Here is a 24,575-nt window from a genome sequence, read left to right on the forward strand (position 1 = left end):
CACCAGAAGGGAGGGGCTGCCCAATCGAACACTCTCGAAGGAAAAAGAGACGCAGGGCCCACTCCCTCCACCCTTCCGAAGCCATCAGCTAGGACCCGGAGTCTTTCACGGCACCAATAATAATGGGTTTATTTTGAAAGTTCGTCCCTGATTCATTGCTTCTATGGGTGTTGATGGCAGAGGATGGTTAAATCATCAGGAAGCCAGGTGTTGAACAGAACGTTGGTTTAATCTTGAAGAGAGCAGAGACATTGCGGTGTTGGCCAAGGAGAAGGCATGGAAAGGAGAGGGAAAGGCGAACTGCAATGGGAGAGCATTTATACGCCGCATAGTGTGTGACGCGATAGGATGTGACATAATCTAGATGTGACATCATGTAAAGGAAGGCAGGATATGACGTATCAGGAAGTCCAAAACGTAAACAAAGACTAAAACGTGATGTTTAAAGTTGTTTGTATAGCGAATTACCCCAACAGAACTGCCCGGCACTGGGGAAATGAGACCAGTCCTTAGCAGCTGCAGTATCCAGCGGTGAGTGCGGTCTCAGCCTGACGAGGACGCGGTTGTGGCACGGCTCGTCGTGGTTGTGAATCAATTAAACATGCATGACGACGCATGGCTGCACATGGACATGCACTGCCAGACAGCGAGTGTCACCCTGTACGGCCACCTGGAAAGATGTCTTGCCCTGACGTTATTAATTTTTAACGATTATGTCTTCTTCTTTTGTTTAATTGCAGCTGCAATAGAGCGAGGATTTTCTGTAACATTAATGCAATCATCAACATGAGCGTGTTATCAGCATTGCTAGGCATTGCTGCGGGGTTTCTGTGTCTATCCTGTCTCATCGGGAAACCTGTCAAACCATGCCAGCTTGAAGTCTTCATGAATGACATAACACTGTTTTTCCCATTGCTCTTTGAATAATACCATCCACTTGAAACAAAAACTAAATTAAATTGGCAGGCAAATTACACTGAGTGAACACATAAATAAGCCAACAAACAAATGAATGAACAGAAGCCAAACTTCAGTGAATTTGAAGGCAAAAGTAAAGTGTTTTTGTTGATTGGATAAAGTGTTTTCCCTAAGAGAATTGACCACCTTGAAGTCAGAATTCCAATATTTTTGTCTGCGATCGGGAGAAGTACTTTTGTGATCTGACTTCAGGCGACTACAAGATTAAATGAAAATGTGCGCTTGTATATGTCCAAGTTTAGACCTTAGTGACCTCCTTTTGATTTAAAACATTGCTGAATAAGGATTAATATTTATAATTATAGTTGAAAGAGTTATGTCCGATAAATGAACATGAACAGATTTGAATGTATAATTCCCAGAGAACTAATGTCCTTATATATATATATATATATATATATATATATATATATATATATATATATATATATATATATATATATATATATATATATATATATATATATATATATATATATATATATATATATATATATATATATATATATATATATATATAGTCGGCATCAGTCGGCAGCTCGTGTGTCTTCAACAATGGCGAAACAAAAGAATTGTGATCTTGGAACGAAGCACAGAGCAATCGTGGCTGTTGAGGAGAATCCAACACGGAGCAAATCCTCTATTGCAAAGGAATTCGACGTGCCGCAACGTGGTTGAAGAGTAAGGATAAAATAAAGACGGCATACGAAGTGCTGGACTTCGGACCTGGCTCAAAGAGGATGAGAACAAACAAGATGGAAGTGTTTCTATTAAAATATAAAAATGGGAAGCAGAACAAGATTGATGACTTTTAAATAATAAATAGCATACATAATTGCAGTATGATGTACAGGTACTGTATATGAATGCAAGCGTTTTTTGCAACAATGTTTGTTGTTTTGTCTGCTGAAGCGTGATGATTTTGAAAATGACTGTACATTCCATAATGTGCATTAAAGGACAACCAACATCACTTTTTTGTTTCTTGACTGAAATCAGAAAAAGGTTTTATAGCATCTACAATACCCAAAACACGCAGTATGATAAATGCAAAACACAAATAAAAATGACTTCACGTCACGCCAAGACGTCTTGCATTGCTGGAGAATCCAAACAATGGCTTCAGATTCGGAGAATATGCTTTCTTATTACACATCCATTCATGATTATGATTCAAATACAGAAGCGAAAGAGTAAAGCATACATGTTTGCAATTGATTAAAGATTTACCGTACTGTATACTGTATCCTATGGAGCCTGGTGGCCCTCTACTGGCGGCTTTCGGATGCAACACGGTTCTCAGACAAAACATGCATATATAATGTTCCGTAAGATGCAAGCACAATAAAAAAAACTAGCGATTGGCCGAGACTGTTGGTAGCTCACAGCTTTCATTACTACTGGTCGGTCTTTTTAATAACAAAACGTAGCCGTTATCACATCCAGATCCAAACAAGAGCTGTTGTTACGTCACAGCTGCGCGCCGGCATTCTATTCAGGCACTCTCTCGAACTGTCACGTAATCAGCTTCCGTGTTTATCCTGTCGACGCGAGCACATTAAAAAAGAACTAGCAGCATAGCTTACATACAGCACTGTTGTTTGACACCAATTAAACCATGGATTTAATAGAAGAATTGTGATATCCACGATTGGCTGTGGAGGACTATCTAACAAGCAAATCCTTCATTGCGAAAGAGTTTGACGTGCGCCATCAACGTAAGTTATGTAAACGTTGCAGTTTTGTTTTTTCATCCATGTACAGTATTTAATTGTGTTGCATCCAGATATCTTTATTGCTTGCAACAATCACTGTTTTTCATATGATTGTACATGCTGGCGTTCGTGGCTTCGTATGAATAGAACTTGAGGATTTAGCATTGGTTGGTTGCATTTTTGAAAGGAAATAGTCATTAAAAAAGTGTAGATTTTATTTTATGCACAACTTTATTTTTCACTTCACTACTGTACAAAAAAACATGTTAGATACGCAATCCATGAACCCAATGATAACATTACATTTCATAACAAAGATCCCCTATTTACGCATCCCCCCCCTTTAATGCAGTTCGGCGCAGGATCGGATATATCGATAGTCCGGTTATATCGACATTCCCGAGTATATCGATATAACGAGACTTTACTGCATATATATATATATATATATATATATATATATATATATATATATATATATATATATATATATATATATATATATATATATATATATATATATATATATATATATATATATATATATATATATATATATATATAAATATATATATATATATATAATAAAAAAGTTCTAGGTTGAATTTGCTGACCATCTCAGAGAATAAGAATATATAAAATGGTTACACGCAATGTCAAAATATTATATGTAATTGTGATGATCATTGCTGAATAATCAGATAGGGATGTTTTTAATTGTGCAAAATTACAGAGTCAAAGAGTGAATTTATAAAATTATAGGATTATTGACATTTAGATTGTGCTAAACTTTCTTTTGTATTTGGCTTGATTAATCCATTTGAAAGAAGCCAGATTTATTTACGATGTCTGTTATCAGGGTTTTTGTCAGCACAAAACTTCAAAGAGGGGTTCAACACCCAGAGTCAATTCTGGGGCCCCCGCCACATTCCACTGTGTTGACCTCTCGTAAATGACAGTTCAATTGGAAAAAGTAAATAAAATAGTCAGTAAATTAGGCTAAATGACAGGAACAATTATCTCGAATTGGATGAAATTGGCGAGGTAAATGTAACTAGATTCGCTGGTGATTAATTACTTTAAAGCGATTCACCAGTTGATATTGTTGGAATTTTCATAAAAGGAAGGTTTATAGATTCATTAAAATAATGATTGTGACATGATCATTATACTTGTTTTGACCTGATAAGTGTCATCCACCTGAAGTCAAAGAACAGATGATTTGATTCATATACACGATATACATATTGAATTTGATCGGATTCAACTTTATTAGTTTCTAATCGGTGAAATTAATTTGAAGAGGACAACATTGATTTGCAAAATATGACTAACATTTTTTTCCATGATGCTTTTTATGCAGATGATGCGTACCGCAACAATTCGCAAACAGAGCTGGGATGGTGGTTGAGAAATTATTCAATTTGCAGGAAGAATTTCTGATCTTTGAGATGCACAAGCCATTTGCACTTACCCATCCTGTGATTTTCTAGGCGCAGACGCTGCTGAATCACAGTTGTAGTTACCGAACTGCATTTTTATTCTTGATGTTTTTGGAAACAAATTTTAATCCCTGTTTCAATTGTCATAGGAGATCCGACATGTGAAGCCGCAACCACTGGTGTAATTCTCTTACACATTGTGACTTTGGCACACCCAATTTATGATTTGAGATAGATAACAAAGGCCCTATTGATAATAGTTTAGATTTATAAAAGTATAGTGTTTGGCATTTATTCAAATGCATGACAATTTTTATTTTGCACATATTTTTTTCCGCTGAATTTTTCAGACACATTTTTTTTATGCTCGACATTCAGAATGCTGTTAAAATATTTCTCATCCAACCATCTAGCGAGTGACGAATTGTGACGATTAGGCTTGATCGAACGAAAGATATCCAACGTTGGAGATGCAATCACGGAAATCCAACATTTATTAAGACAGCTGCAAATGCTAATTCATCATCTGGCTGCCTTTACGTACAATGATGACATTTGTCAGTTCGAAAAGTTTATAGTTGAGCCTAAAAAGGCAGGGTACCCTGTTGAGATTAATTTGATTACGAATTACCATTATTATTATAAATTGAATACAGTGCACATTGAAGTAATTGACTGCAGTCCACATTTTGGGAATTTCTGGCCATTAAGAATACAATTACAGATAAGTTGAGTGGGTGCTGGTGTCAGTCAGAGATTCAGGCAGAATCAGATATTATATTGTATAGGGCTTGCACACTAACCAGCTTCTTTCAGAATTGTGAGAAGGCGTTTCTTCAGAAGGTAAGAACTACTGGTGCATCCGTGCCAGGGTGACCGGAGATGAAGCTGGGTTGCGCCAATGGATGTCCTATGCAGAAGAGAAACTGACTGTCAACTGGTGCCCTCCGACTAAATGACAAAAGGCGAGTATGATGACCATTTACCCAGATTGCCATATTGTTGCTCACCATGTTAACTTGTGCTAAAGAATTGGAGAAGGCTGTCCTCCACCCAAACAATATGGAGACATGCAAATGTCTACGCCACAAAAAAGTGCAGATATGATTTGCTTGGGTGCCAGCAGAGGAGTAACAGCAGGAGAAGCTGTGCTCAATGTACAAAATGTTCATGGTACCGGCCACATGAATTGGTTCCCATTCGGGTGTTGAGAGACATGCCAAGATTTGGCCTCCAAAATTTTGGAACAATGATTGACATATGGTTTTATACAAATTGTTAATCTGTGCAATGTCAAAGACGGATCGTTTTTTCCACGCAAACTCGTTCCCAGTTGGCAAGTTGAGATTTTTCATGTCTCAACAGGGGGGAGTGACGATAGATCAGATAATCATTGCCAAAATTTTCACTTTTCGTGGTGAGTGATGTTGGCTGCAACGTCATTCCCCAAGAAAGTTGTGCCCTCTAGAAATGCAGACTCACTAACCACTAACATGTACTAACCAACTCACATCTAACAATGACTTACTGCCATTTCTGTGAGAGAATGCATTTCAGAGCCTAAACGATGAGACAGACTTTGATAGGGAAAGAAACACCAAGAAAGTGTGATGTGTAGAATGAAACCATCCTTTCGACATGTGCCCTGGCACAAGTCTTCTTTTGTTCTCCACAGGACCTAGCTGCGGTCTGAAGGGAATGACGTGGACCACACCAACGTGGAATGGACCGGTTGCGGAGCTGCTAGCCGTCTTAGCAGCCACAAGCTTCGTCTGGATTTGCGAGGACATCATTCGTCAAGAAGATTCCCGATGCACGTCACTGGAGCCGACAGATCACACCCTCTTTAACAGTCACCAGGTCATCCGTATCACACCCTGGGGCCTGCTTGCGACAAATGCTACAAACAATTTCCTCCTCGTCGTCCTGGTGATGAACCTTCCAGGATGCCATGAAGTTTTGACTGTTGTAGCGAATGACATGACTTTAATTTGAGATTGTTTTCATTGTGATTGTTCTATTTTGTGATTTTCTTTTCTTTTTTCTTTCTTCTTTCTGTTCACCTACACCGATGTTAGATAGGTTCGTCAGGGGGGAGATGTTGGGGTAATTCGCTATACAAACATCTTTAAACATCGCTTTCTACGTTTTGGACTTCCTGATACGTCATATCCTGCCTTCCTTTACATCAGGGGTCGGGAACCTTTTTGACAAAGAGAGCCATAAAAGTAAAATATTTAGAAATGTTTTTCAGCGAGAGCCGCACGCACGCGCGTGCGCACACATACAAACGCTCGCGTGCACGCGTACACACAAACGCGCGCGGCCACTTTTCAACAAGATATCAGAATGTATTATTTAAAATTACTTTGTGATAGTACTCACCGTTAACATGAATGGTTTTCCGTTCCTCGTGATTGGTAAAAATCCAGGCAAACGATCGGAATGAAATATGCCGAATCAAAATGAATAAAATATAAGCAGCATATTGACCTTTTCACCAGAGGAGAAAACATTCTAGATCATTGTTACACAGCACTCAAAGGCGCATACCGGTCTGTTGCGCATGCAGCATTGGGTCTTTCTGACCACTATTTAATCCACTTAATTCCCACATACGTCTGTGTAAGCTCTCAGTCGTACAGGAGTGGTCCATCGATGAGAAGGTTTCTTCAGCCGTCATCTGTACAAAAGTGAAGGTTTCGGACGTTTCGCCTCCTATCCAAGAGACTTCGTCAGCGAACTAAAGTCTGACTGGTCGTATCGGCCCCATTTATATATCCCTAATGTCCAGACCTAGTGGCGCCGGACACAGCTATGATAGATCCCTACTCTCAGGTTGGGGGGGGGCACGGGACCCCCCCCTGTGGCCCCACTGATTGTTCCTACATTCCTGACTAACGATTGGCCTATTACCCCCACTCCCCCCGGTATCACCTCATCAGCATAACGACCCTCATCAGCATTGCGAAAGTTGCCTAACCTGTTTTGCCTGAGCAGGCTATTGTATGAACGATCCAAATTGAACCTCACACCACCCGACCGGTTTAATGAAGGATTTTGTTGTTTTATAAGAATCGCCTCTTTTACCCCCCTTTCAAACCATCTATGTTCTTTCGCTAAGATTTTAACCTCATTGTCGTCAAATGAGTGGTTGGTAGTTTTTAGGTGCAAATGTACTGCCGATTGAGGCCCACTAGTATTATCCCTGCGATGTTGATAAAGTCTTTTCTTGAGAATTTGTTGAGTCTCCCCAATGTACTGCTCTTTACAATTTTCATTCTTACAATGTATGGAATAAACTACATTACTTTGTTTTTCATTTGGTAGCCTATCTTTTGGATGCACTAATTTTTGCCTTAACGTGTTTATCGGTTTGAAATAAGTAGGAATTTTATGTTGCCAAAGGACTCTTTGTAATTTTTCAGAAACTCCTGCAATGTACGGTACTGCTACTCCTCTCCTTTTAGAATCTTGAGAATTATTGGTTTCGTTCGCTATTCTTTCTTTCTGACATTTGTTGAATGACCACTGAGGGTACCCACAGTTAGTGAGTGCTCTCCTGATATGTTTTGACTCCTTTTCTCTACCTTCAGTGCTAGTTGGTATTAGTTTAGCCCTATGCTGGAGGGTTCTGATAACTCCTAGTTTATGTTGTAAAGGGTGGTTAGAGTCAAAAAGTAAGTATTGGTCAGTGTGCGTAGCCTTCCTAAAGACTTCTGTTTTTAGCGCTCTGTCCTCTTTTATAATTACTTTACAATCCAAGAAGGCTAGTTGGTTCTCTTGAATGTCCTCACGAGTAAATTTAATGTTGAAGTCTACAGAGTTGAGATGATCTGTGAAGGATTGAATTTCTTGTTTCCTAATTATGACAAAAGTATCGTCCACATATCTAAACCAGTGTCGAGGTTTTGTCCCTGGGAAGGATGTGAGGGCCTGTTTCTCCATCTCTTCCATGTAAAGATTAGCCACTATGGGTGAAACTGGTGAGCCCATAGCACAACCATGGATTTGTTTATAAAATTTTTCCCGAAATTGAAAATACGTAGTATTAAGGCAGATTTCTAATAATTGGCAGATGTGATCCGGTTTCAGTTTGGTTCTTTCATGCAGAGAAACATCCGCCAGCAGCCTCGTCCTCACCACTGAGACTGCTGCTGGGGTTGGGACAGATGTAAAGAGAGAAGTCACATCGTATGATGCCAAAGTTTCCTCAGGTTCCAATATGAGGTCTTTGATCCTCTCTACAAACCCTGTGGTGTTCTCTACGTGGTATTCTGTGTTACCAACCAACGGAGCTAAAATAGTTTTTAAATATTTGGCTACATTGTATGTAGAGGAGTCAATGCTACAAACAATGGGTCGGAGGGGGAACCCTTCTTTATGTATTTTTGGCAGGCCATAGATACATGGCGTGGCCTCTCCCGGGTATAATCTAAAATACATCTGTTTATCTATATGTTTTCCTTTCTCTAGCTTTTGGAGACAGTCAATCATTTCTTTCTTGTATCTATTGGAAGGGTCCCTTTTTAGTTGCTCATACGTGTTAGAATCACTGATTAACCTATTTATTTTGTCTTCATAATCCAATGTGTTGAGCAGCACTGTGCATCTGCCCTTGTCTGCTGGCAAAATAGTAATATTTTTGTCTTTTTGTAGAGTAGTAAACGCCTTTCTCTCTTCTAATGTTATGTTGGACGACATATGTTGGACGACATAACATTAGAAGAGAGAAAGGCGTTTACTACTCTACAAAAAGACAAAAATATTACTATTTTGCCAGCAGACAAGGGCAGATGCACAGTGCTGCTCATATTTATTTTGTTTACCTATTTATTTTGTCTTCATAATCCAATGTGTTGAGCAGCACTGTGCATCTGCCCTTGTCTGCTGGCAAAATAGTAATATTTTTGTCTTTTTGTAGAGTAGTAAACGCCTTTCTCTCTTCTAATGTTATGTTGGACGACATATGTTGGACGACATAACATTAGAAGAGAGAAAGGCGTTTACTACTCTACAAAAAGACAAAAATATTACTATTTTGCCAGCAGACAAGGGCAGATGCACAGTGCTGCTCAACACATTGGATTATGAAGACAAAATAAATAGGTTAATCAGTGACTCTAACACGTATGAGCAACTAAAAAGGGACCCTTCCAATAGATACAAGAAAGAAATGATTGACTGTCTCCAAAAGCTAGAGAAAGGAAAACATATAGATAAACAGATGTATTTTAGATTATACCCGGGAGAGGCCACGCCATGTATCTATGGCCTGCCAAAAATACATAAAGAAGGGTTCCCCCTCCGACCCATTGTTTGTAGCATTGACTCCTCTACATACAATGTAGCCAAATATTTAAAAACTATTTTAGCTCCGTTGGTTGGTAACACAGAATACCACGTAGAGAACACCACAGGGTTTGTAGAGAGGATCAAAGACCTCATATTGGAACCTGAGGAAACTTTGGCATCATACGATGTGACTTCTCTCTTTACATCTGTCCCAACCCCAGCAGCAGTCTCAGTGGTGAGGACGAGGCTGCTGGCGGATGTTTCTCTGCATGAAAGAACCAAACTGAAACCGGATCACATCTGCCAATTATTAGAAATCTGCCTTAATACTACGTATTTTCAATTTCGGGAAAAATTTTATAAACAAATCCATGGTTGTGCTATGGGCTCACCAGTTTCACCCATAGTGGCTAATCTTTACATGGAAGAGATGGAGAAACAGGCCCTCACATCCTTCCCAGGGACAAAACCTCGACACTGGTTTAGATATGTGGACGATACTTTTGTCATAATTAAGAAACAAGAAATTCAATCCTTCACAGATCATCTCAACTCTGTAGACTTCAACATTAAATTTACTCGTGAGGACATTCAAGAGAACCAACTAGCCTTCTTGGATTGTAAAGTAATTATAAAAGAGGACAGAGCGCTAAAAACAGAAGTCTTTAGGAAGGCTACGCACACTGACCAATACTTACTTTTTGACTCTAACCACCCTTTACAACATAAACTAGGAGTTATCAGAACCCTCCAGCATAGGGCTAAACTAATACCAACTAGCACTGAAGGTAGAGAAAAGGAGTCAAAACATATCAGGAGAGCACTCACTAACTGTGGGTACCCTCAGTGGTCATTCAACAAATGTCAGAAAGAAAGAATAGCGAACGAAACCAATAATTCTCAAGATTCTAAAAGGAGAGGAGTAGCAGTACCGTACATTGCAGGAGTTTCTGAAAAATTACAAAGAGTCCTTTGGCAACATAAAATTCCTACTTATTTCAAACCGATAAACACGTTAAGGCAAAAATTAGTGCATCCAAAAGATAGGCTACCAAATGAAAAACAAAGTAATGTAGTTTATTCCATACATTGTAAGAATGAAAATTGTAAAGAGCAGTACATTGGGGAGACTCAACAAATTCTCAAGAAAAGACTTTATCAACATCGCAGGGATAATACTAGTGGGCCTCAATCGGCAGTACATTTGCACCTAAAAACTACCAACCACTCATTTGACGACAATGAGGTTAAAATCTTAGCGAAAGAACATAGATGGTTTGAAAGGGGGGTAAAAGAGGCGATTCTTATAAAACAACAAAATCCTTCATTAAACCGGTCGGGTGGTGTGAGGTTCAATTTGGATCGTTCATACAATAGCCTGCTCAGGCAAAACAGGTTAGGCAACTTTCGCAATGCTGATGAGGGTCGTTATGCTGATGAGGTGATACCGGGGGGAGTGGGGGTAATAGGCCAATCGTTAGTCAGGAATGTAGGAACAATCAGTGGGGCCACAGGGGGGGGTCCCGCGCCCCCCCCAACCTGAGAGTAGGGATCTATCATAGCTGTGTCCGGCGCCACTAGGTCTGGACATTAGGGATATATAAATGGGGCCGATACGACCAGTCAGACTTTAGTTCGCTGACGAAGTCTCTTGGATAGGAGGCGAAACGTCCGAAACCTTCACTTTTGTACAGATGACGGCTGAAGAAACCTTCTCATTAATTCCCACATACAAACAGAAACTCAAATGTGTAAAACCGGTAGTAAGACAGTTAAAACATGGATAGATGAAGCAAAGTTATCGCTACAAGAATGCTTAGACTGCACTGATTGGAGCGTCTTTGAAACTTCAACGGGCACATTGGATGAATACACAGACACTGTAACATCATACATCAGTTTCTGTGAGGACATGTGTGTACCAACAAAGTCCTTCCGCTCATTCAACAACAAGCCATGGTTCACTCCCAAACTCAGGCAGTTTAAGAAAGAGAAATAATCCGCATTTAAAAGCGGCGATCGAGCAGTTTACAAACTCGCGCGAAACAGGCTGACGAAGGAAATTAACATGGCAAAGAAAAGTTATGCGTCGAGGCTTAACAAACAGTTCTCCGCTAACGACTCTGCATCGGTGTGGAATGGCCTGAAAACAACAACAAATTATCGTTTACCTTCCCCCCAAGCAGTGTACAACAATGGTATGGCTGATGAGTTAAATACATACTTTTGCCGATTTGAAAAGGACACCCCCATTTCCCTGGTCTGCCCACTATTACCAGAAACTACCGTATCTCTCCGCCCTCTGCCCTACAGATCCACGAACTGGACGTTACACGGCTCTTCAAGCAGCAGAAGATCAAGAAAGCTGCTGGACCTGACAGAGTATCCCCCTCCTGCCTGAGAGTCTGCGCTGACCAGCTGGCTCCGGTCTTTACACAAATCTTCAACAGATCCCTGGAGCAGTGTGAAGTCCCATCCTGCTTTAAACACTCTACTATCGTCCCAGTTCCAAAGAAACCAGCACCCTCGGGATTGAACGACTATAGACCTGTTGCTCTGACATCTGTGGTCATGAAGTCCTTTGAACGCCTCGTGCTGAACCACCTTAAGAACATCACTGGACCTCTGCTAGATCCTCTTCATTTTGCCTACCGGGCAAACAGGTCTGTGGAGGATGCAGTCAACATCGGACTGCACCACATCCTCGACCACCTTGACAACACAGGAACCTACGCAAGGATCCTGTTTGTGGACTACAGCTCTGCGTTCAATACCATCATCCCAGAACTACTCATCCCCAAACTTCTCCAGCTTGGTGTCCCCCCACGATCTGCCAGTGGACCCTCAGCTTCCTGACAGGACGGACACAACAGGTCAGACTGGGAAATATATCATCCACAACACGAACCACGAGCACTGGAGCCCCGCAGGGATGCGTCCTCTCTCCATTGCTCTACTCTCTCTACACGAACGACTGCACCTCAACGCACCCAGCTGTCGAATTCATAAAGTTCGCAGACGACACCACGGTCATCGGTCTCATCAAAGACGGCGACGAGTCTGCGTACCGACAACAAGTGGAGCAGCTGGAGCTCTGGTGCAGCCGTCACAACCTGGAGCTGAACACGCTGAAGACAGTTGAGATGATCGTGGACTTCAGGAAACATACATCACCACAGCTACCCCTCACACTATCCAACTGCCTTGTGTCAACCGTTGAGACCTTCAAGTTCTTGGGAATCACAGTCTCCCAGGACATGAAGTGGGAGGTCAACACCAACTCTATTCTGAAAAAGGCCCAACAGACAATGTACTTCCTGAGGCTGCTAAAGAAGCATGGCCTGCCACAGGAGGTGCTGCAACATTTCTAGACAGCTGTCATCGAATCCATCCTGTGTTCTTCCATCACCGTTTGGTTCGGGGCCGCCACAAAAATGGACAAAATCCGACTTCAACGGACAGTTAGGACGGCGGAAAAAATCATTGGCACCGCCTACCCACTCTCGAGGACTTGCACACTGCAAGAATCCAAACTAGGGCGCGGAAAATCCTACTGGACCCTCCGCACCCTGCCCCCCACCTTTTCCAGCTACTCCCCTCAGGCAGGCGCTACCGATCCATGCGCACCAAAACCAGCAGACATTTAAACAGCTTCTTCCCCCAAGCCATTAACTCTTTGAACTCTTTCAACAGTAGCCAAAATGGAACTGTATAGTGCCACTTAGCAGTTTTTTTGACGACGATACTAGTGCAGCGTGTTCTACCGGAAACAAATTCCTTGTGTGTTCTACATACTTGGCAATAAAGATGATTCTGATTCTGATTCTGATTCTGATTCTGATTCTGAAATTCAATTTACCGGTCGAGAGGCGAAGTTACTGCTAGCTAGCCTGCACACGGCTTATAAACTTCCACACTTGCTATCTGCAATCTACTTCTCGCAGAAGTATGTTGATGCTAACGTTAACATGGGGCCTGTTAAAATGTCACTGACATTCGACTGTTTCATCCATGGTATTGTATCATTGCAAATTAGAATCAGAACATTTTCTCTCCTCTAATGCCTCGGTGCATTAACGTTGAAGTGCATTAGTTGGGCTCATTTATAGGGGCGTTTACCTGTTTCAACATGACGGCCACTATCATCCAATCAAAATGGCGCTTTCGGCCAACCTAGGTCAGTGACATCAAATCAAAATTGCGCTTTCTGCCAACTGCAGCCCCAACGGGAAATGAACGGCGAAAAAACGAAAATATGTATTTAGTTTTATCGGCGAGCCATATGCAATCATCAAAAGAGCCATATATGGCTCGCGAGCCATAGGTTCCCGACCCCTGCTTTACATGATGTCGCATCTACATTACGTCACATCCTATCGTGTCGCACACTGTGTGCCATATAAATGCCCTCCCAGGTTGTCTCTCTCTCTCTCCCTTCATGCTTCCTCTCAGCCGACGCCGCAATGTCTCCACTGTCGTCAAGATTAAACCAACTTTCTGTTTAACACCTGGTTTCCTGATGATTTAACCAAAGCCTGTGTGTGCATCCTTTTCTCTCACACCATATCAATATTCCATAACTCATCATTTTTTTATTTTCCCTTCATGGAATTAGCTGAAATCATGACCAGCAGACAGCCAGTGTATCAATCACTTTCAAAGTCATTTCAGCAGCACATTCTTTTATTTTTCAAAGACTTTGCACATGAATAAAATTAATCAAATCCCTTCATACCATACTTCAACCGCATTGGTGTGGGCCTGCGTTAATACCATGATTTAATATCCGAGCTCACGTGAGGCAACCGCATAACAATTATACAAGCTGGATCATACTTTGACCAGAATGCTCATTCAAACCTATTCTTAATTAAGAACTTGAAAAGGAATCCATCTTTTAATTTTAATTAATCCTATCATTTGTATTTATGACTAATGTGTGATCACAGTTGCAGTTCACTGTCAGAGTTAACAATCTCTACTTCAGTGTACAGTGAGACCTCAACTTACGAACACCTTATAATACGAACTTTTCATCATACGAACGTCAAATATATTAAAATTAAGCCTTATAATAAGCACTATTTTCATAATACACACCCACCACGCCCGGTCCATCAAGCACACGACCTTCGGATCTGGCGGAATGATCTTTGGTGGAAGCACACGACCGAACAGCGCTCCAGCCAGCGCTACTTTCTACACCCTCTCTCTCTGAATTCACGCGTCCATCGCCTCCGAGGAGCTTTTTGCAGATACTTTTGCTATTATGGGACCGGAAAATAAACACCACAGGCTCGTGTTCAGCCTCAGTTCAAATGTGGTGCGTTACTATGAATAAATTGAAGAAACTACCAGTCTACCAGTGTATACGTCTACTCTGCTCTGTTTATTTGTCATCCAAGACTTGGTTGAGGTTCGAGAATAGCGCACGACTTCTTATGACTCTCGGCTGTTTGGAAAGCATTGTCTAACTGAATGAGCAGGGACAAACACTTGCCAACGTTTTTGTGTTACTACACTTGAACACACCCTCTGTCAAGATGTGATAGAAGTGATTGTGATTGGCTAAAGGGTAGAGTCATGTGTCATAGTAAGCCAATCAGAGCTCGTGTTTTCACACACACCGGAACAGCATGTCAATAGTCACCATAAATTTTCCCGTGCGAGTTGACAGCTCGGGCAGGGCCGCTGCTCGTGACACTTCAATTTCATTTCATTTCAACGAGTCACTGTCACCTCACCAGTGACATGATTACGACGAAAGTTCATCGCTATGTCTTGTGCTGGCAAATCCAACAGTTTGCTTTGCACGAGGTGATTGTTAGATGCGTGTGTGCCATTTTATTCGCCCCGCCCGCCTTCTTTTGTCTCGTTTTATTCCGCGTCCGTGGAATCATCGTGACTCGTGCCTTTTGTTGTCATAAAATCTCTGCCAGCACCTACGGGACTCTAAGTGAATGCAGATGACATCGAGGAGCTTGTTGCTGACCATAATGAGGTCATCAACACAGAGAATTGGATTTGCCTTCAAGAGGACCAGCAGAAGCAGGCCATTCAACAGTTGATGTGCAGGCTTTTATTGAACAGTTCCATCCAGAAAAGGCTATGACAATCATAAACATGATGAATGATAATGTGATGCCTCAGTTTCGTAAGACCTTACAAGTCAGAAAGCAACAGGTGTCAATTAAGAGCCATCAATGACCATCACAAATGTAAATAAAGTGACTTTATTATATAGTGCAATGTATTTCTTTCATTACAATACAATAGCACATTTATTATACATAGGATAAGGTAGGTTGTGTGTAGTTTTAAGGCTTATTTAGTTGAAAAGTATATTTTATGGAAACCCGGGAATGGATTATTCCCATTTTAATGGTTTCCTATGGGATTTTTTTTTTTTTTTTTTTTTTTTTTTTTTTTTTTTAGATACACACTTTTCGCCTTACACACTCTGTCTGGGAACCAATTAAGTTCGTAAGTTGAGGTCTCACTGTATCTGACTAAATGAAAAGGGCTTGTGTCAAAGACCACATAAGTGGTAAAGCAGAAACTCTTTATTGCGGTGGCTTCAGGCTGGAAAATAAGCAAAAAAAAGTGACTCCTGTGTCCCTCACAGATTGTAGTTTCCTTATTTGATTTCTTTCTTTTTTACACGGAGGCTATTACCAAAGGACATAATTCTACTCAATATCACAGTTAGACTCAACACATCTACACTCCCAAAGTTAAAGAATATACCCATGATGAAATATTGAGGAAGAAAGTGAGACAAAGCCATCTGTTGTAAGTGTACCTGCAAATACGTGTCATGCAATGTTCATAGTTAATTATCTGCAAACATAAATACAAAAATACATAAATACCTAAATACACACATACATACATACATACATACATACATACATACATACATACATACATACATACATACACACATACATACATACATACATACATACATACATACATACATACATACATACATACATACATACAGACAGACATACATACATACATACATACATACTGTTAGGTTAAAATATTACAGGCTAATATTAGCATTTTACGGTTATCTTTAAAATTGTAAATATTATGAACGGAATTACATATATTTACCTTATTGCGCAACGTTGTAACCTAACAATTGGCATGTTCGTTGTGAGAGAGATCACCAAAGAAGCCGGCAAGTTACTCACAGATGATTTATTTCTAACAATTTGATCTAATGCAGAATTTTGGGTCTCAGCTACCTGACACAGAAAATATTCGTGTGCCCCAAATCAGTAAGAGAGACAAAAGACAAAGACTGAGACTGAGCAGCCCAGATTTAAAGGTGTCCCACATGCATATTCAAATTTGTCCCACACAAAGAAATCAAATTCCCATTTGGTCCTTCTGGCATCTGGTTCACGTATCTGCTCCCAAAGTAGTTCCCCAACTTCCAGGCGGGGTGCAAGGTAGATCAAAAGTTGCGTCCTGCCGAGTTAGTGTTTGGTCAGTTCCGTTCATCTGCGTTGTCCAGCATTTGGTTCTGTTGTCATTTCACACTTCCTTTGTGTCTGCCAGCCGGCTCCCCTCAGATCTTTTGGCACCTGAAACATATGTCTCCAACCAAACACCACCTCTTTGTTCTGTTATCTATCGATTACAAGCAATGCAATATTGATACTGATCAAACTTACTATTTTAAGGTTTTATCTTGAACAATGTTTAATATATCTAAATAAATGTATCTATTTCCTTCATTCCCTCTCATGGCCTCCAAAAAGTTCCAAAATTGCCTAACTAGTCGACTATACTAACCAAATAAGTGGGTGAAGCAAAGATAAAAACAATGAACAATGGGTAATACAACCAAATTAAGAAATGTGTCCAAATTGAAAAGAGAACATAGCAAAAATCTGATAAAATACAAATTATGAGGCATGCCAAAATTAAAAAGATATAACAAAATTGTGGGATTAAGAAATATGACAATATTGAAATTAAAATATAACAAAATGTGATAAAAGCAACTCATGAAATATGACGACATTCCATTTCCCTCATGGCCCATTTCTGGGACCACATTCACGTTATATCCTCTCAATCAACGGAACATCGACACGTCCATCTGACTCCATGACTTCTACTTGTGGCAACATTACATACTGGCCCCCCGGTGGGAGCGGTCCAACAGTCGTTCCAATTAATCGAAGAGTGAGGGTCATCTTTTTCCTCAAAGTCCAAATTCCGTCAAAATCCTTAGTCAATCGTCCACCAGGTGATGTGTCGTTGGGAATGAAACTACAAAACCACAGTAACAGACATTAATAGGGACATAACATCACAGTCACTTGATGAATTCTTGGGAAGGCAGTCGTATAGTCTATTATCACCGCAACAGGCACACATCTGCACGAGACAAGGGAGAATCAACCGATTATGACAAAATAGTCGTGCACAAATCATGTGTGACATTTCCTACTTCATTACCCACGGCTGGTAATTTCAAACATGTAAAATTTTGTGTGGTCACAACCTTATGAAAAATTGACTTGCTCTTGTCGGGTATTGGCTAGAAAAACAATAACCTCATAAATCATTGCCTTTTAACAGCCATACCATCTCTGGCCTGTGTCCAATTAAACAGTTGTACTTCCAAATCCATATTATTTTCTTTGCATTGAGCTTTGAGCAAAATTTGTTCTCCCTGTGTCATCTTCATTGGTGTGGTGATTTGTCCCTTGACTCGTACATTACCTCATTCTTTCACATGTGTCTTTCATGCACTTCAAAGTCTGGTCTGGTCAGGTCAGTCCGAAGTCACCCATTCTGCACAATTTAGCAACAAAGGTCCCACAGACAAAACACCAAACAAAACGAACAAACATAATTTCCATTCATAAAAAATTGTATTGGGCAGGGCGAATGTACACCCTCCCTCTCTGGCCCGGTCGCTAGACCGGCCAATCAAGGACATATCTTCCGTCGATCTGAAAGAAGCTGGTTAGCACGGAAGTCTTATATCATCCAATTTCTAATTCCGCTCGACTCTGACTGTCACGCCTATTTAACCTTCTCGCCAATTACACAATTACCGACTCGTATGCTGAGAAATCCGTCTAATATGTGCACAGCACCTAAAAAATAATAACAAAAATAATCACAATAAGTTACACTGCCTTAAGTTGTAACTATAAACTTCTTTTGAACTGACAAATGTCACCACTGTTTGCAAAAGACAGCCAGAAGATCTTCGAAGATCTGGCTATTTTAAGAAACACCCGTTTAACATTATCGCATCCCCAACTTGTTGAATAATTTTCGTTTGATCAATCTTATTGGAATTTGTCATTGGTTTATGTGTTGTTCACTCCACATAAAAAGGGGGCCATCAAGCGGCCCACATCTAGCAAAAAAGAATCATCAGTGAATTGAATGAGTACAAGGCTATAGTGTCCAGAAAAAGAAAAAAAAAATCCAACTGTCCAAAGTTCCAATTAAAAATAAAAATCTAATTGACAAAATTAAACACTTGGTGCAATTAAGCACAATTTAACCCCGAGATGGCTGGATGAGAAATATTCCTACAGCATTCTGAACGTCTGGCATAAAAATCTGCCTGAAAAAATTCTGCGGAAAAAAATATGTGCAAAATAGAAATTGTTGTGCATTTGAGAAAACGGGAAAAAAATATACTTTTAGAAATTTATACTATTATCAATAGGGGCTTTGTCATTTATCCCAAACCTTCAGTTGGGTATGCCAAACTCTAGATGTGCAGGTGTATTTCACCAGCTTATGCGGCTTCTTGTGTCGGATCTCCTATGAAAATTGAAACTGAGATAAAATTTTGTTTCCAAAGACATCAAGAAGCAAAATGCAGTGCGGATGCTTCCATTGGGATCCAGTAGCGTCTGTGCCGAGAAAATCACAGGATGCCAAGCCAGTACTGTTTCAAGGCAGAGTTCAGTGGTGTCCATCAGCTGACTTGTGCAATAGTCAGCCTTTTGTCAACAGTCCTTGTGAGCTGCAGTCTTGGAGAGTGTTCATTTGGGCTCTTTGACTTCGAGTAGTCCATTTCTGCAGTAAATCGTGAGTCAGCATTCTCCAGTTCAGTGGACGATGTCTTTGTGAGGCCAGCAGCGAGCCTTTGAAATTGGGCAGTTTCGCACCCACGGAGCAGACGGGTGTCGTCCGTGTGGAGATAGCTTGGCTTGACAGTTCTTTGTGGAGGAGGAGTAGCTTGTTGATCAGAGGATGGGTGGATGCAAGTGGCTTGTGCATCTCACAGTCCATTGTTTCGTGTCACCACAAATTGAACAACCAGCCTGGCACCAAATGACCTATCTGCACATTACCACTTTCACACAATCAACATCCTCAGAGCACCTATGCCTTTGTGCTTTTGGTCAGATTTTCCAAATTAGACTTTTGCATCTTTTACAAATTTCCCAATGTGTGATGCAATTAAAAATAGTTCTCATCTTGTCTTCTTAAAAATGTTTGAAGTCATCCTGCAAATTGAATAATTTCTCAACCACCATCCTGGCTCTACGAATTGTCGCGGCTCACATTATCTGCATAAAAGCATATTGAAAAAAAAATAGTCAATAGTCATCATATTTTGCAAATCAACCTTGTACTCTTCAATTCAATTTCTCCATTGGGCGACTAATAAAGATAAATCCAATCAAATCCAATTCCATCTCACCATCAAATTCAATATATATCGCATGTATGAATCATCTGTCCTTTGACTTCAGCGGAATAATTTGTCAGGTCAAAAATTATCAATACGCTTATTCACTATCAACATTTTAGAAAACCTATAAAGCTATCTTTCATGAAAAGGGCTCATAATTTCAACGGTTGAATTTCTATTACGTAATCAATTATTAGTGATTCTAGCAACATTTACCTTGCCAATTACCCCCATTGTGGGACGACATAAAAGGCTTTCCGATTCTGATTCTGATTTGCCAATTCCACCCAATTCGAGATAAATGTTCCTGTCATTCTGTCTAATTTTCATTCCTATTTTGTTTACTTTCTATTATATATTTTTCAATTGACCTGTATTGAGCAAATTGGTCATCCCCAACACACAGTGAACTGTGGTGGGGGCGGTGCAAAATCGCTTCTATGTGTTAAACCTCTCTTTGAAATTCTGTGGTGATAAAAACCCTGATAACAGGCGTCGTAAATAACTCTGGCTTCTTTCAAATGGCTTAATCAAGCCGTATCCAAAACATATTTAAGCTTAATCTAAACGCCAATACTCCTATAATTTTATAAATTCACTCTTTCACTTTGTCGTTTCATACAATTTCTATTTCATTTATTCATCTTCCATGCCCATTTGTCCTCATGAGAGTCATGAGGGGTGCTGGAGCCCATCCCAGCCGACTTCGGGCACTCACTCAGCAGGGGGCCCTTGGAAGAGGACACAGACACACAGTGTGTCACATACTCATACTCCACTCCATTGCACCTTCTGCGTTCCTGTACCTCAAAAAACAAACACACAACATTAATGTCGAAAAAAAAAAAAAAATCAATCATTCAGCAATCATCATCACAATTACATATAATTATATTGTAACCTTGCGGGTAACTGTTTTATATATATACATTCTTATTCTCTAAGATGGTCAGCGAAATCAAATTACAACATTTTTTATATATATATATATATATATATATATATATATACAGTAAAGTCTCGTTATATCGATAGTCCCGCTTATTACGATACTATTTCTATGCACGCACGGAGAAAATTACATGCGCGCAGGGTCGGATATATCGATAGTCCCGGTTATATCGATATTTTTTGGACTCCCTAGAATATCGATATAACGAGACTTTACTGTATATATATATATATATATATATATATATATATATATATATATATATATATATATATATATATATTGATACAGTGTTTATGCACATTAGTAAACATATTACGCTATTTCATGTTCAGATTAGTAAACATATGTTTTTCATGTTTAGCTTAGTATACATTATGATTAGTGCACGTTTAATTTCAGTCTAATTTAGTTAAATATTATTATCAGTCTTATTAGTTCAATAGTCGTTGCAAAGAAGCAACAGCTCCAACGACAATCTAAGACCCTCCCAACACAGAGTTGTTCGTAACCGATTGGACGGGAAAGATCGACTTGTCCGCAACTGCATCTATCGTCGTTGCTGATATTTTTATCAAGTGAACTTCTGACAATACCGAACCAGGAAAGACGAACAAGAATTTTAACCGAACACATATATATATATATATATATATATATATATATCCTTATATATATATATATATCCTTATATATCCTTAATTGTCTCATCAATAAGAGGATGTTAGTTCTTTGGGAACCTCACATCCAACTTTGTTCATGTCTTATTGTACATAACTTTCAAGTATAATTATCAATCTGAATCCTTATTTACCAATGCTTCAAAAAGAGGTCGTGGAACTCTACACAGACACTGATATATTCACCTCACTGTTATTACACACATTCTCTCACAACAAATCAGCGCCCACAGACACACACAAGCGCACATTTTCATTCCATTTTGTATTCGCCTGAAGTCGGATCACAAAATTACTTGCCCCGACCGCAGACAAAAATATTGGAATCCTGACTTCAAGATGTTCAATTCTTTTAGTGAAAACACTTTATCCAACCTAACAAAAAAATACTTTAGTTTAGTTTTGCACCTTCAAATTCACTCCAGTATAGCCTCTGTTTATTCATTTATTTGTTGGCTTATTTATCTGTTCATTCAGTCATCTGTCTATTTATTTATTTATTTATTTGTCATGATGCCAAAAGAAATGTTAAATAATTTTGTGTGTTTTGGATTTTGGATGGGAGAAAGGTGCGCATTTCTCCCCATCCAAAACAGTAGAGTTGGGCGACCACTAATTGATTTAAACTGATTGAGAAGGTGATTGCAACCACCTGGGAATGGCCAATTGCCGCTGGGACCTGATTGGCCAGAAGCTCAGGTGAAGCACCTTTAAAGCCAGCCTGAGCCAGTCACTTGGAGGAGGGAGAAGAGGGACAAAGGACAACCTGGAGAGCAGTGTTACCTGGGGTCTGCCGAAAACTGATATCAACTTCAAATAAAGAAAACTCACAATACCCTTCCTGCATCTGGCTGAGTGAACTTTTATCCTCTTTCCACCTGCTTGCTGTCTCGCCGCACGGCAATTGGTGGCAGTGGCGGGATCGTTTCACCCTGCATGAAGAAGGTGGGATCGTTACGCCTTGCTGAAGTGGAAAAGATAGAAGGAAGCCGAGATGGAGAAGGTGGGACGAGGAAGAGGTTGTGTAGCACGGGCCAATCAAACTGGACTGAAGAGTTCTGAAGGGGATCAAGGAAACCAGAAGCTTGAGTTGCGCCAAGAAGATGCCGTTCTTCTTTTCCATGAGGTGTCTGACAGTTGCCAAGCCAAGGATGGAACTGAGCAGAGTGAGATGGAACCAGTGGTGAAGCCTAAGACTCAGACAAGAGGTGATGTTGATTGAACAGATCTAGAGATCAGATGCACCCAACAAGTAAGAATGGACATTTGACAGTCGATCTAGTTAACATTATCCTCCTCTGGGACCGCAGCCCCGGGGCGCTAACTCTCGAACAGCCAGGCCAACGAACCTTCGTCCCGCACAAGAAACTCCCAAGTTGGGTTACTTAACATGCCCAACCTCCACAGTTTCATCATCTAAGACAAGCTGCAATTCCCATGGTTTCTGAACCCAGAATTCCAGAAAGAAGCGGAAGATGCAGAACGTCAGAAGCTGGAAGAGGATCTCCAGCGAGAATAACGGCAAGAATTTATCAGGGAGAGATTGGCACCCTGGACAGAAGGTGTTAATATTGTTGCATATGGGATCAAGTAAGCTACTGGCAAAGTGGCAGGGCCCATACGCTGTGACTAGGAGAATAGGACCTGTCACATATGACTTTCTCTGCCCTGACAACAAATGTTATTGCTGATTATTTGACAAGAATGTCTGAACTCTGAGGAGAGGGTGTGAATGATGTCATGATGCCAAAAGAAATGTTAAATAATTTTGTGTGTTCTGGATTTTGGATGGGAGAAAGGTGCGCATTTCTCCCCATCCAAAACAGTAGAGTTGGGCGACCACTAATTGATTGAGACTGATTGAGAAGGTGATTGCAACCACCTGGGAATGGCCAATTGCCGCTGGGATCTGATTGGCCAGAAGCTCAGGTGAAGCACCTTTAAAACTAGACTGAGCCAGTCACTTCGAGGAGGAAGAAGAGGGACAAAGGACAACCTGGAGAGCAGTGTTACCTGGGGCCTGCCGAAAACTGATATCAACTTCAAATAAAGAAAACTCACAATACCCTTCCTGCATCTGGCTGAGTGAACTTTTATCCTCTTTCCACCTGCTTGCTGTATCGCCGCACGACATTATTTATTTATTTATTTTCTTTAATCACCTTGTCACTTACCAATTGATGTGTCTTGATTTTGTCTTCTGTCATTCTCACACCCTTTCCAGTTCACTCATCAATCTGTCAAAAACTAGCCTCTTGTTCCCTAAGCCATACCTATCCTCAACATTTGTCACTTTCTTTTTCCTGCTTGTTATCTCAATCACATACTTCAGCATCTGTTCCTGCTGCATCAAACGTGTCAACTTCCTCTTTCACTTTCTCTATGCCTTGACCATGCCATGACTCTCGGCCACTTTTCCAATTTCAACTTTTGCATTTCAACATACCTGTACCTACTTTCTGACTTTCAATCTCCACATGCTCTTTTAACTTACAATTTTCCTTCAACAAACATGACTATGAGACATTTGAGACGCTTTGGCGTTTCTGTCATACTGTCTTAATGGCTGAGGTGTGTCTACTTGAGGTGCGGGTGTCATGGTCGAGCTTCTTCGATCCTTTCACACTCTGTAATCTCTCTGTCTCCCACCGTCACCACAGGTGCCACAATGTCATCCTGTTGACTTTTCACAATCATCTCTTGATATGCAAGAGGTCTACTGTCTCTCATCTGCGCCTGTTGGTGTCATCTTATCTAACTGGGGATCAGTCCCAGCATACACATTAGCACGATTGGTCAACTATTTTTTTTCCATTG

Source organism: Hippocampus bargibanti, linkage group LG08 (genome assembly GCF_051943395.1).
Source record: "Hippocampus bargibanti isolate YZ-2025 linkage group LG08, ASM5194339v1, whole genome shotgun sequence".
In the NCBI taxonomy this organism is placed as follows: Eukaryota; Metazoa; Chordata; class Actinopteri; order Syngnathiformes; family Syngnathidae; genus Hippocampus; species Hippocampus bargibanti.